We start from the raw sequence: 13168 nt of genomic DNA, 5'->3' as shown, positions 1-13168 counted from the left end.
AAATTCATTGGAGCGTAACATTAGTTTCTGTCCCTGGAGGTTCCTGAGATTTATTGTATATCTAAAATGGTCCTTCAGACCAGACATAAGTACGGGCCACTTACCAGACAAGCCAAGGATACCTTCAGCATCCAACAATCCTGGTCCAGTCCCATCCACCTTGCTTACCCTGCACCTCCTGCCAGAAGCCTATCTCAAATGCTTTGTAATGTACCTAAACTTCTCTAATTACATAGAAGTGGGGAGTCTGTTATATACTAAGAGATCAGTGATGTGGAGAACCAACTCTACCCCTTCTTATAGAAAAAATACCCCCAAGGAAGTTTTTGATCATCTGATATTAAAAACAACTCTTGCATACATGTGGGAAGAGACCAGTGAGGGAGTAGAACTAAGAATCTAATCTCAACTGTCTCTAAAATTTGAGATCATATGTTATGGAGATTTAAAAATGAGGAGAGCCTGTCAAGTCTGGAAATTCCCACTCCCCTGTGGGCAGAAAAAAAAACAACAAAGAAAACCCCTGTTAAAGGCAAACACATTTAAAAATCCCCTTCTATAAAACATGCTCTGGCAAGGCAGAGTTGGTTTTCATAAGACTGTTTTAAGAGGCGGGTGGTTCTTCTAATATTTTCTTCTTTTACTATTTTGATATGTTTAGTGATTCAGATAATGAGGATTTATTGATATAATGGTCTCTTCTGCCTCGCTGGAGAATGTCTTGCCAGTGAGCCATATATTTTATATGGCTTACTATTTTAAATTCACACACTTAAAACATCTTCATGGACATGGGATCATTTTCCCTCAAAAGTTCAGCTCCTCTTGCTGGAGTCAGATTCCTTTGTCTGCAACATCAAAAACACTTCCACAGCAACCAAATTCTGATATTGCAAATGGAGGTTTCTGACAAGTGAAGGGAATAAGCAGCAGAAGCTGAACAGATCTGAAGGGGGAAAAATCTTATTTTCATATGCTAGTTCCTTGTAAAAGAGAAGACGGGAAGAGAGGAGTATTGAAATATAAAGCGATAGAAGCAGAATTGCCTTCTATATTTCAGTTTTTGACTTTTTTTCCTCCCATGACACCCACATTCAGCCACTTGTATCAGCTTCTCCTTAGGTATGCCCCAGAATTCTTCACTCTGCCTGATTTGATGTTGCAGCGATTGGATTGCAGGCCTCAGCACTGTGGCTTATGGAGGTGCCCCTGAAGGAGAGCCATTTCCAAGTGATGGACCAAGTCATGACCACCAGGTTGAGACTCTCTGCTCTACATAAAATATTTCCACAAAGAAGCTAGACTTTCTGACTAGTATCTTACGGGGAGTCTAATGCCAGTGAATTAATGAGGGAGGAGCCCTCCAGGCTCTTACCAGACTCCTGAGAGAGACTGAATACTGGTCCTCCCTCCAGTGGGTCTGATATAAGACTTTTTAGCTGAATCACTATGAAGGGAGTAGAAAGAAGGAATGGGAATAGTGCCAGAAAATACTAATGAATGCAGCCATACTGATGTCTGTCTCACTTCAAAACAGATGAACTGCTGTTGCTTTGAACTTGCTTAAAGCATTAGCTGTCCCACAACTAGTGTAAGTTTCAGTCCATGGTAGTGTGGTCTATGTGACTAATCTTGCTGGCCTCTCTTGTATTATATATCTAGCTTTTTCTCTGGTGCCCATCCTCATAGCATCTAAGTGGTATAGATAAAAGTTGTACCAGTGACAGAGAGAGTGTGTATAGTGTATGAAATAGAGTGAAAGGAGAAATAATTTGATGTGATAAGGATGCTATTTTGGGGAGGGAATGCAGTTTATGTGCCTGGGAGAAATCTGTATGTTCCTGTCTCTGTGTGTAATAATCTCAGCCTGCCAGGTGCTGCTAGTTCAGCACTTTTCAGCATAAAACTTTTTTTCTCTAAAAACTCTGCCTCAAAGAATCCCACTAAACACCTCCAGAAATCCTCTCCCCCTTAGAAACACCTGTGTGCTCTGATTTCTTCTAGTCCACAGGTAGAGGGAGTTGCTGAAAGTAGTTAGTGATATTTTAATAAAATAAGTAATTTAAGAGGTTGATTTTGATGCTGAATTGGCAGCACCTGAAAGCTGATGTCCTCTAGCCACAGAAAAGACAATATCACCATTCTGTGCACCTCAACAAGGACCTGGCAAAGACACCTTTAAGATAGAAGTGTGTTAAACACCATTGTTTCAATCTTTTTTTCTCCCCATAGATCGATACCCATGACTTTTGCGTATGGTTGTGACACCCTCCGCCTTATGTTACTGGAGTGTGGTCATGACTAACTACTAACCCATGGCTAGATCAGAATTGGTGACCTCAATGTCTAAGGGAGCCTATCCCATCTGCAGTTATCAGTCCTCTCAGGGTAAGAAGGAATTTTTCAAATCCCCATGGGAACTTGTGTCCTGTGAGAGACAGGATTTGCAAGGTAAACCTGATACTAAAATAGCAGATGGAGCCTGAGTATGCTAAAGCTGACCAGTGCTATTTACCCTGTGAACTTTGATGGCTGCAGTAGTAGGAGCAGGGAGAAATTTACTTGAGCGTTCAATGACTACTTAAATGCCTTTACTTTTCCCAGGATTCTTTGAGTCTCCATGCTAAAGGGCTCAAATGTTAGCTGTCATTTTGCCTCTCATCGCACCCTCATTTATATACAAGTATTCTCACACTGAGACTTCTTGATGGGGATGAGGAAAAAGGAATGTATGGGGAAAGAGGCAGGATTTGGAGGGTAATAAATGGAGGGAAAGGGAGATGCCATTGTGTGTCTATAGTTGATGTTGTGTAGACATTTGCACTAAAAGCAGGGACTTATGTCTTTCTTATGTATGTATAATATGGTATATCCTCTCTGTGTACAGCACTTATTGTTGGAGTACAGAATAAATTTTCTGAGAATTTACAAGCAAATCTGTTGATTAGTTTGTTATATTAATTTTAAGAGGCCCCTTCCAGAATTTCTTTTTGGTGAGTAATAATGTTTTGGCTCCAATGTTTTTGTTTTTGTTTTTAAACTTTGAAAAGTGACTTGCTTCAAGTATAGATGGTTACTTATGGCCTTGATCCTGCAGTTAGATCTGCGCAGGTGTAGGGTTTCAGCCACATGGATATGATTACAGGACTCGGACCTAAGTGTCTTAATGGGTTTAATTTTTAATTATCTGTTAGTCATAATTATTCCTATATTGAAATGATTGTAGTCAAATGGTTGTCATTCAGTAGATTCTGCAGAATCTAAGATTTCTTTCCCCTAAAGAAAAAAGATTGCAGCCCTCAATTGTGAAGAAAAACTTTATACACATCAATCAAATGTAAACTGATGCATGGTTGTCTTCCTGAGTGGGCAGGTAGCCTAAAACAATATCACTGAGGAGTGAACTGCCCCATTCAGCTCACTAGGATTGTTAACTCTGAAACCTAAAGAGAACCATTTAGAAGTCAATGTTGTTAACTACTTAATTGCTGATTATTTTAGCAGAAACAACCTGCTGATGTGATAAATGAGGCTTTGACACTTGTTATGAAATCTCTCATGGATGAGCAGCATAGTGCAAGTAGTTCTTGGACTTGGCATACCACATCTAAAACTCAAAAGTACTTGTCATATTACCTTGGTAACTTTAGTTAGCATAATTATAATGGATACTTATTCTAATACTTTACTATAAACCAACCCAGGTATCACCAGTGGTACATGTACCTTAGTTTGAGTACTGCTGACACAGTGTATCATCCCCAAATTTACAGCACATACTCTTTCTAAGCACAAAATGAATTTTATAAGAATAAGTAAATGTGTTGATTAGTTTGAGTTGCAAACATTTTAAAAATTACTCCTCCTTGTTTCTTTTGAAGCATCTGGCAATGGCCATTGCTGGAGAAAGGAATTCCCATATCATAGAATCATAGAATCATAGAATTCAAGATCAGAAGGGACCATTATGATCATCTAGTCTGACCTCCTGCAAGATGCAGGCCACATAAGCCGATCCACCCACTCCTTAGCAAGCGACCCCTGCCCCATGCTTCGGAGGAAGGCGAAAAACCTCCAGGGCCATTGCCAATCTTCCCTGGAGGAAAATTCCTTCCCGACCCCAAATATGGCGGTCAGCTGAACCCCGAGCATGCGGGCAAGACTCTCCAGCCAAACCCTCTGGAAAAGGTTATATCATACCATTGACCCATTGTACTATTTACCAGTGTGGCACTTAATTGACCTATTGACTAAGCCCGTTATCCTATCATACCATCCCCTCCATAAACTTATCTAGCTTAATCTTAAAGTCATGGAGGTCCTTCGCCCACTGTTTCCTCGGTAGGCTGTTCCAGTATTGCACTCCCCTGATGGTTAGAAACCTTCGTCTAATTTCAAGCCTGAATTTCCTGACTGACAGTTTATATCCGTTTGTCCTCGTGTCCACATTAGCACTGAGCTGAAATAATTCTTCTCCTTCCCTGGTATTTATCCCTCTGATATATTTAAAGAGTGTAATCATATCTCCTCTTATCCTTCTTTTGGTTAAGGAAAACAAACCGAGCTCCTCAAGTCTCCTTTCATACGAAAGGCCTTCCATTCCTCGGATCATTCTAGTGGCCCTTCTTTGTACCCGTTCTAGTTTGAATTCATCCTTCTTAAACATGGGAGACCAAAACTGCACACAATACTCCATATGGAATAAGACCAGTGGTCCTCTAGTGCAGTATCACATGTTCCTAATTTATTTTTTTCAGTGTAACTTTTCTTGCATCTTTACCAAAGAAATTCCTGATTTTTAGAAGATGACTCATAGATTGTTCATAAATCAAACATAACTTTCTATTGAGGCTGATTTCTTGTAAAATTAATATATCAAACATCATGGCCTATAAATGGCTTTGTATTTTATGTATTTTAATATTTATAAAAAAAAATCCATCCTGTACTCTAAACTTTCAATCCAATTAATACTCCTCCCTCAAGATAACAGCCATTATCATGGTCTTCCATCTCTAACAGCTTTTTAGCATCCTCAGAAGGTCAACAAAATTTGGGCTATATCATACCAGGGAAAGGTAGGTTCTAAAGTGGAGGGTTCCTCATGGTGAACACACTGCCAGAAGCTGTATCACAGGAGCTCCAGCTTGAGCACCTCCACTAACCCCCTTGTGGCAGTATCACTGGGAGAGAGGCCTTTCTCATGGCATTTTTTCCCAAACCATTCGGGGATTTATAGGTGAAGTCATTAAACTTTACCTAGAAACCAATGCAGATCAGAGCACTGGTGTAATGTGCTTCTGGAGAGATCCTGTTTCATAAAATGGCTCCTGCCTTCTGAACAAACTGCAGTTTCCAGGTAGTTCATGTAGAGAGCATTGCAGTAATTTAATCTGAGGGAGATAAGGCATATATATCACAGTAGAAGGTTTGCATCAGAAAGAAACAGTTGCATGCTCCTGGCAAGTCAAAGATTGTGGGGGGAGACACTTTACCAGAAACTTTTGCTATTTGATTAGGCGTGGGAGAATTAATTTTTATTTTTTATATAATTTTGATGATAATATCAGTGTTGTTTTTAAGCATTTCTTATTATTTCCCCCTCTATTTAAATTTTCACTGTTGCAGGAAATTTTGGGGCAGGGAGGCAGACAATTATTTAATGACAGTACATGTTGAGCTTCAAAAAGTTAAAGATTTATAACTGTTAAATTACAAATTGTCAACATCACATGTCAAAACATACAAAGTAAATATCCTTAAATCCAATTCCAATAAGTTCTCAAGCCACATTTTTTTCTTTGCCTACCTGTAAATTTTTTTTATTAATGGAGATATTTTTCCATCAGTTTGTGTATGTGTACAGTTAAATTTACTTTGCTGACTTTTACCAATAAAAAGCTAATTCTTCCAACCCTATACATGGTGGTCTAACAGCAGCTGTGGATTCAGTAATACCCCTCAAATTGCTAACTCAAGTGACAAATGGTAGGCACTTATAATCAGTAAAGTGGAGTAGATATTATATTTCCTGGTTGCCTCCCCCAATCTATTGCCACGACTTCAGTCTTACTCAGACTGCACTTGTGCCAGTCCCATCTATGCCCCAGTCTCACCCATAATCACTTTTGACAAGAGAATGCATTGTACAGTGTAATTTTGAAATTTGTACTGGCTGAGCTATAAGCAAGGGCCTACTTCCAGAGTAAGGCCTACAAGGGATGAAGATGGGCTGAGGTTCTTGGGAGCAGAGATTGGGGAAATTTAACTGAAACCATCATATTTGCTCTGTTAAACTCCTCCTAGAGAGATTTAAATGACTGCATTTTCTCTGCTTAGCACTTAAAGATTTTTCAGCCTGCCACTACCCTGCATTTTCACATGAAAAGCTATGAGTGGCAGATGGAGGAAGCTAGAGTGTCTCATAAAGCTTCCTTCACTGACATGCAAATTCTAAATGGAGAAGATGATTATCTGACAGGCTTTGCATCCCTGCTTCCCAGCTGGCCCCTCCAACTCCATGTTTCAGTCCCCTACACTAGCATGCTAATTTTTTGTAAACTAGGAAATACCTGCACAAAACCTTCAACTTACTGCTCAAGGGGGGAAGTGCACTTAAGGACCCTTAAAGATTTGTGTATGATATTACAAGAGCATTTAAAAATTGTTTATTTCAAATTGGTTCTGAAAATAGTATAGCACTTGTGAAAGGGAAGAGCTGATACTACAGGCTGAAGTCATGTATAAAGCAGATAGGTTTTATGTAAGTTTTCCTCCTCTCCTTTCAGGTCTGGTGTTCATTAGATCTGAATTACACCCTCCTTGCTGCTTCTTTGGCTCTCTACAGCGCTACCACTGTACCCGCAATGTTGCTCTGCAGTACCTTACTCATTAAAAAAGCACTGTACTTTAGGCCAAAATGTAGGGGTTAATGTATAATGCCCTAACTAGAAAATGTTATTGACCACTTTTGATTCCAATGAAAATGCACAGAAGTGAGCAATCTAGCTTTCATGTTACAGCTGAGGGAGGTACAAAAAGTGATCAAACAGCATCAGTTAGATTCTAAAGTAACTCAGAAATATCAGAGCTTTAACAATTCCGTAGTAATGTCACCTTAGCACAACTTACAAATGGAAAATGGAAGTTATTTTTGTCAGGTAAAGGGGCAGCAGCATGGCTGAAGGGCCCAGACCTGGGTCCTGCCCTACTGCATCCTCTTTTCCTTTGGGGTTAGGGCTGGGAGCGGTGCTTAAGGAGGAATTTGCAGCAGCCTTCAGTCCTGAGTTTTACTGCGGACCTGTAAGGTAGGCAAGATCCACTGCTCCTACGAGTAAAGGCGGCTTAAAAGGTTCCCCAGGCTCTGTGCGGCCTCGGGAGCCCTGAGTGTTAGCGAAGGGGCAGAGCCTTGGGAATACAGAGACGTGGTACCTGCTTGAAGGGCGCTGAAATGGGAGGGCCCGGGCTTCCTCCTAGCCCCGATTTCCTTTGCTAGGGCCCTGTACTAGTAACACTGTGCAGCCCTGCCCGGCCCCAGCACACCCCCTTTCCCCAGCAGCTCCCAGCGATTAGCGCCGCTGCTGCTTCTGCCGCCGGGCAACGTGGGTCTCGTTTTCCACCTGCCCCGTCCAGGGCAGGGCTAGAGTCCAGGATCCCACTGGGGGCCGCTGCACCTAGCGTGACAGGCACCAGCCGCCTCCGCCCCGGGGCCACCTAGGCGGGGCAAGGGGGCGGAGAGAGGAATCTGGCGCCGAGCTGCGCTACAGCCGCCGTTTGCTGGAGCCCCTCACCCGCGGGGGACGGGCACCAGCTGCCCCGAGCCAGTGGTGCGCCCGCCGTGTACCGGGTGGTGGCGCGGCCCCTTTAAACGAGCGTGTGGTGGGGAAGGAGGTGGCTGCAGCCGCCACGCCCAGCACACACCTCGAGAGCGCGCGCGCGCACGCACGCGCCGTCCTCGCCTTGCCTCCCTGCCCGGGACCTGCCGCCGCCTCGCGCTGCTCCCGCTGGCGCGCGCTGTCCCACCACCTCCCCATTGGCTGGGCAGGATCAGCTGACCTGTGTTATTTCCTGTGTGTGAGGGGAGAATGGAGCGAGAAACCCCCGAACCGCCGCCGCCGCGGAGCCCCCCCCGGCCTGCAGCGGGGCCCCGCCGCCTGCGCCACTGAGAGACCCCGCCCCGCGCTCCCCCCTCCGCGCGGGGGAGGGAGGGTCGCAGGTAACGGATCCCCTAGTTGCTCCGAGGGGACCCTGCCCCGGCGGTGGGGGAGGGGGCGTGTGCGCGCGGGGGAGGGCGGTGGCGGGGCCCGGGGGGGATGATTCACAGCGTGCGGCCCAGTGGCTGTTAGCAGGGCCCGCCCCGCCCCCAGCTCCCCTGGCTGACGATAAAAACCCTGTTATAAATAGTGGTGCCCAGGGACTCGGATAGGGGGTGGGGGTAGGTTGGGGGGAAGGGGAGAGTGAGATGAGGGGGGATGGGAGGGGTTAGGAAGGTGGTTCTGGTCTCACCCTCTTCAATTTTCTTTTTGAACGAAGAAGCCATTCTACTCCGTCTGAAGTGCCCCACACCTCTTTACCTTCCGGCCCCACAATCATGTTTTTTTTTTTTTAAGACCAGTGAAGTTTTGAAGTGAGGGGTGAATGTGGTGGTGTGCCGGGGTGGGGTGTTAATGATTAAAAAAAAAAAAAGAGAGAGATGCACACCATGTGCAAAGCAGAGGAGATGGGCTGTATTATGAGTGCATTAAGCATGTAGTTAGCAGCACCTTGTTGCCTTCTGGATGGGCAATCTAGAACTGAACACTCTCACCAGGTCTCATCAAAACAATGGGAAGGGGCTTTTATGAGAAATGGAGAAAAATACTTCCCGCGTGTGTTGTGTTGATGCCTCTCCTTTTAGCTAGAAGTTGTATTTATGATATTTTTTCACAGAAAGTGCCTTATTCTCTACCCACCATGGGAAAGAGAAAGTTATAATGTATTAAATATGCAAGAGAGAAGGTAGGTGAAGATATATCTTTTATTGGACCAACTTTGTTACTGGACGTTACAAGGATTTGAACTACACCAAGCTCTTTCTCAAGTCTGGGGAAGATCTGCTTCCTTTCCCAGACCTTAAGAAGAACTTGGTGTAGCTCAAAACCATGTAGCTTCCATCAACAAAGTTGGTCCAATAAAAGAGATTTCATCACCAATCAACACTGTCTTTTTCATATCCTGGGATCATTGTGGCTACAACACTGCAAACATTAACTATGCTAGGTAGGTAGGTAGGTTGTATGGGGATTCTGTTATTAAAAGGGTGGGGTGTGAATCAACAAGTGATCCATTGTGGCAGGGTTAGGGGAAACTTCTCATCCAGGCAGCTTTCCCCCATGCCCTCCTGGTCATTCTCCATCCTTTTCCATACTCAGCACAACACTGGTGTCATGCCATGTTTAAGTGTAAATTGGCAGTGGCTTCCTATAGGCCTTGGGGGGCTGCTCAACCCTCTGCTCTGCCTCAGGCCCTGCCCCCTTCCCTCAAGCCCCCACCTCTTCCCAGCCCTGCCCCACCCTGCCTCTTCCCACCCAGTCCCTCCCCCAAGTGCACCCTGTCTCCGCTCCTTCCCCTCCATTCCAGTGCCTCCTGCATGCTGTGGAGGTGCTGGAAGGGAGGAGGGGGAGTTGATCAGCGGGACTGGCAGGAGGTGCTGGAGGGGAGCTTTGCTGCCTGTCATTGCTAAGCACCCTCTAATGTTTTATGAACTGGTCTCATCTTTAGTCCCTGACGTGACATCCCTTCCAGTAGTGGGGGGGGGGGGCAGTTTCACTAGGCCACACCTTTCCTCCTTTTCTGATGTATCCTTACTTGCTCTTTTATTTAAAAAGAGGTTGGGAGGCTTAGAGATTTGGGAATGGTATGCTCATATCCTTAGCAATTGAAACATGTTACAATCTGCTGACTCATCAGTGGATAACTGTAATGAGTTGTTGGTTCTTAGTACGGTTCCTAGTGGGCAGGTGCCCACACCACAGTCAGTTCTTTTGGCCAGTCCCAGTCAAAACTGAATGGGATAATGGAGGCTGAACTCCTTTCAAGTTAGGGTTCTGATGCGTTAGCTGGGCCTTGAGTGAGAGAAGTTGTCTTCTTTTTGGGACTTTCAATATGGCACCTTTCACCATCCCTTTTTTTTAGGGTGGTTTTGAATTTTTCCTTTTATTAAAGAGCTTATTGTACCAACCTTCTTTTTGGTTGAAGAATTCTCTGAAGCCAGCACCTTAAATGGGATTTCATATTTTTCTAACACAACTTGGATTATATGTATCTGTATTTTTGTCTACTGTATCTCCTCAGTAAGGTCACTTGGCATGACAAAAGAGGAGCAGTGACAGCCCTGTTTCTCTGTAGAGGGGACTATGGTGAGAAGAGGTGTTTGGTTGGCAGGCTAGTCATGTATTCCTTGATTGATAAACTTTTGTTAAAGGTCTAAGGAAAGCAGAATAGCATTCAACCATTTCAGCAAACTCCAGGCCTTCAGAAAATGGATCACTTGTTTACCCATGACAGTGATTTGCAAATCTGATGTTACTTCTGAATAGTATTCTGACACCACCACTTAGATCAGTGTGTGTTACTCGGCAGCACATATACTAAAATTGGAACGATACAGAGAAGATTAGCGTGGCCCCTGCGCAAGGATGGCACGCAAATTCGTATCATCCCAGTTGGTGAGGATCACATTTGCGTGCCAGCCCTTTTCCACATGATCTTGGAGAATCTGGTAGCCTTGTGTACCTGCTGTACTCTCAACCTCGTGTATCTGTGAGAAACCTTTGGATATTCTGGCAAGTTGGGTTCTCCCCAAACTGCCTGCTTATACATCCTGATGGTGCCCCATTGCATTTATTTCTCTGGTAGGAAGAGTTAAGTCTCCGTTTGACAAAATGTAAATTTGGACTTTGATCTTTAAATCAGGTTCCAGGGGCTTTAGGAATGATGGGACCTTTGTTTGTGCTAAAACCTGCACTTAAATGAACCTTTATGGTCCCTAGGCAGATCATAAAGGAAAGTCCCCAATGTGAAAAGACCAATCTCCTGCACTGGAGCATCTGAAGAAAGATTCTTTTTAAGGCGACCTAAAAAACAAAAATAATTAGGTTTGTGCTTTTCTTGGTGCTCTGATACATAAAGAAAGCCTGCAGGGTGTTTGTAAGCAGGGTTTAAAATAAATTTTAGCTAAGGATTATTAGTAACGTCAAGTCTTACCTCTAATGGCGTACTCATTGGAGGTCTTATGTGTGTGGGGAGCTTTCTCAGCCCTTCATTGGCTAGGTGAAGTTACCCAATTTTTCTTCCAGCTCTTTGAAAAGATGTTCATGTTTGTTTAATCTATTTAAAAGTAACTTTATCAGTTAATTCAATTTCACCCATGATGTCTTGGTTCTGTTAGTTCTCCAGATATCTAGTCTTCAAGAAAAACGGATGGAGGAGACCTGTTTTTTTTCCCCTAAAGCAAAAACAAATCCTTTCATGCCTTTATACATTATTAAAAAGAAAAGCCGTGCATGGTCCTATTATTTTTTCCCTTTGTAGGTCATCTTTAACTAAAGCCCTTGCAGAACTAAACGACAATGGGTGCTCTTCTTGGAGGGCCCCTTCGTAGAATTTATACTACACAATTCTTATTGCTACTATTACTATCTGAAATGAGGGTATAATATGTAATCACCTCAAACAGTTTTCATAACTGCTTGCTTGACTTCCCTATATTGTGAGACTGTTGGCTGGGGTATATCTAGGCATTTATAGCTGGCTTATGCATATCTCTAGGGTGGCTATTTAATTAGAATGTATATTTTAGAAAAAAAATCGCTAAAACTAGTTCAAGTAAACTTGATATTTATGAAAGGCACTGGACTAAGAGTTTTAGAGCCTGAAGGCTTTTAGATAAACACAACAACCCTCCCTTTCCACCACCACCATCACAGAACAGAGTTGGCAGTGCTAGTTTCTCCAGCACTATTGTGCTTCTGACCTGGTAATGAGAGGATTTATTTTTATGCTGTTTAGTCCTATGTTTGGCCTTTCCAGACATTGAAATGTTAGATAGGGGTCATGCAAGGATCTAAATAGACTACTGACTACTGCCAGTTGCAGTAGTGGCTTTTGTGATTTAGCCTTTATCCACAAGTAGTTACTGAATTGAGATCAACCAGTTCTTCTTGTTCAAGTCAATTATCAGTGGTGGTATTTTAATCACAATTATTCCATGTTGGATTTAACAGTCTTTTTGAAAATTTTACTGTTTTAGATGTGGACTTTTTTGGTAATACTTTGTTTTAAGCCATATTTAGCAATCTAAAATATTTTAGAACAGTTTCATTTTGGTATCCTTTTTCAAGAGAACTTTTATATAATGGTCTTATGAAGTAAAGAGTTAATAATATGGGGAGCTAAGCAGAATCTAAACAGTGGGCTGTGCACATATCCCTCTTAAACAGTGTTGCTACTGTGAAGAACAAGCACAATGTTCCCTACTTTTGACATCTTGAATGGCTGTGTACAACTTAGCTAACTTTTCTCAACCCTAAACTGCAGTACCCCTTACTCTCCTAGTCCTGGGTTCCCTTGCAGCTCTCCTCTTGGACCACAGTCTTGACCTATAGCATCCTGTGCAGTTCTGATCCTAAACTTCCATGGGCAATTTGCCAGTACATCTCCATGCTACTTTGCAGAGCCTGGCTGTTCCACTCCTTGCTCTCTTGAGCTGATCCTGTCAATTATATTAATTTGCTGTAGTTTTGTAAAATCCAGGGTTGGCTATTAAGTTGAAACTTGCCAAGTTGCCATGAGTGATCTAAACACAAACCCAATATGTACTTGAGCCTCATCCTCAACTCCCTTCACTCCTATCGCCAACTCCCTTTGCAAACCAAAATGTCTTTACCTTTTAAAATCACAATGTGAAACATCAGCCACACAAGGGTAAAGCAAGATATTCAGAACAACTTACGTTGATATATCAGTGCACTTGTGGAAACTGTCCAATCTTAAGGTGCGTGAATTAGGTGCCTTGGTTAGGAAATTGGTTACACAGGAGGTCCTGAAGCATTTTTCAGGAGTTATTGCCATCTGTGGTTTCAACCAGATGCTTCTGTGGGAATGTTTTTCTACACCGAAAACCCTTTAT

The 13168-nt window shown here is 43.2% G+C and overlaps 1 protein-coding gene and 1 non-coding gene across 4 annotated transcripts in view; both read left to right on the top strand.

Moving 5' to 3' along the window:
* The first annotated feature begins 8083 nt into the window (after positions 1-8083).
* The window catches only part of TCF20 (transcription factor 20), a 107963-nt gene continuing 102878 nt past the window's right edge, over positions 8084-13168 (top strand). For 2 of the 3 annotated variants that reach the window (XM_039491865.1, XM_039491857.1), the window contains exon 1: positions 8088-8215. The gene's annotated coding sequence lies outside the window, so the exon portion shown is untranslated. Of the gene's footprint in view, positions 8216-13168 lie in introns of all 3 variants that reach the window. The other variant, XM_039491873.1, reaches the window with a different exon arrangement.
* Positions 10607-10708, top strand: LOC120396179. The gene has a single exon (XR_005593038.1). It is a non-coding gene; the product is annotated as a U6 spliceosomal RNA (small nuclear RNA).

Source organism: Mauremys reevesii, linkage group 1 (genome assembly GCF_016161935.1).
Source record: "Mauremys reevesii isolate NIE-2019 linkage group 1, ASM1616193v1, whole genome shotgun sequence".
Lineage (NCBI taxonomy): Eukaryota > Metazoa > Chordata > Testudines > Geoemydidae > Mauremys > Mauremys reevesii.
This window is presented reverse-complemented; position numbering and strand designations above follow the sequence as displayed.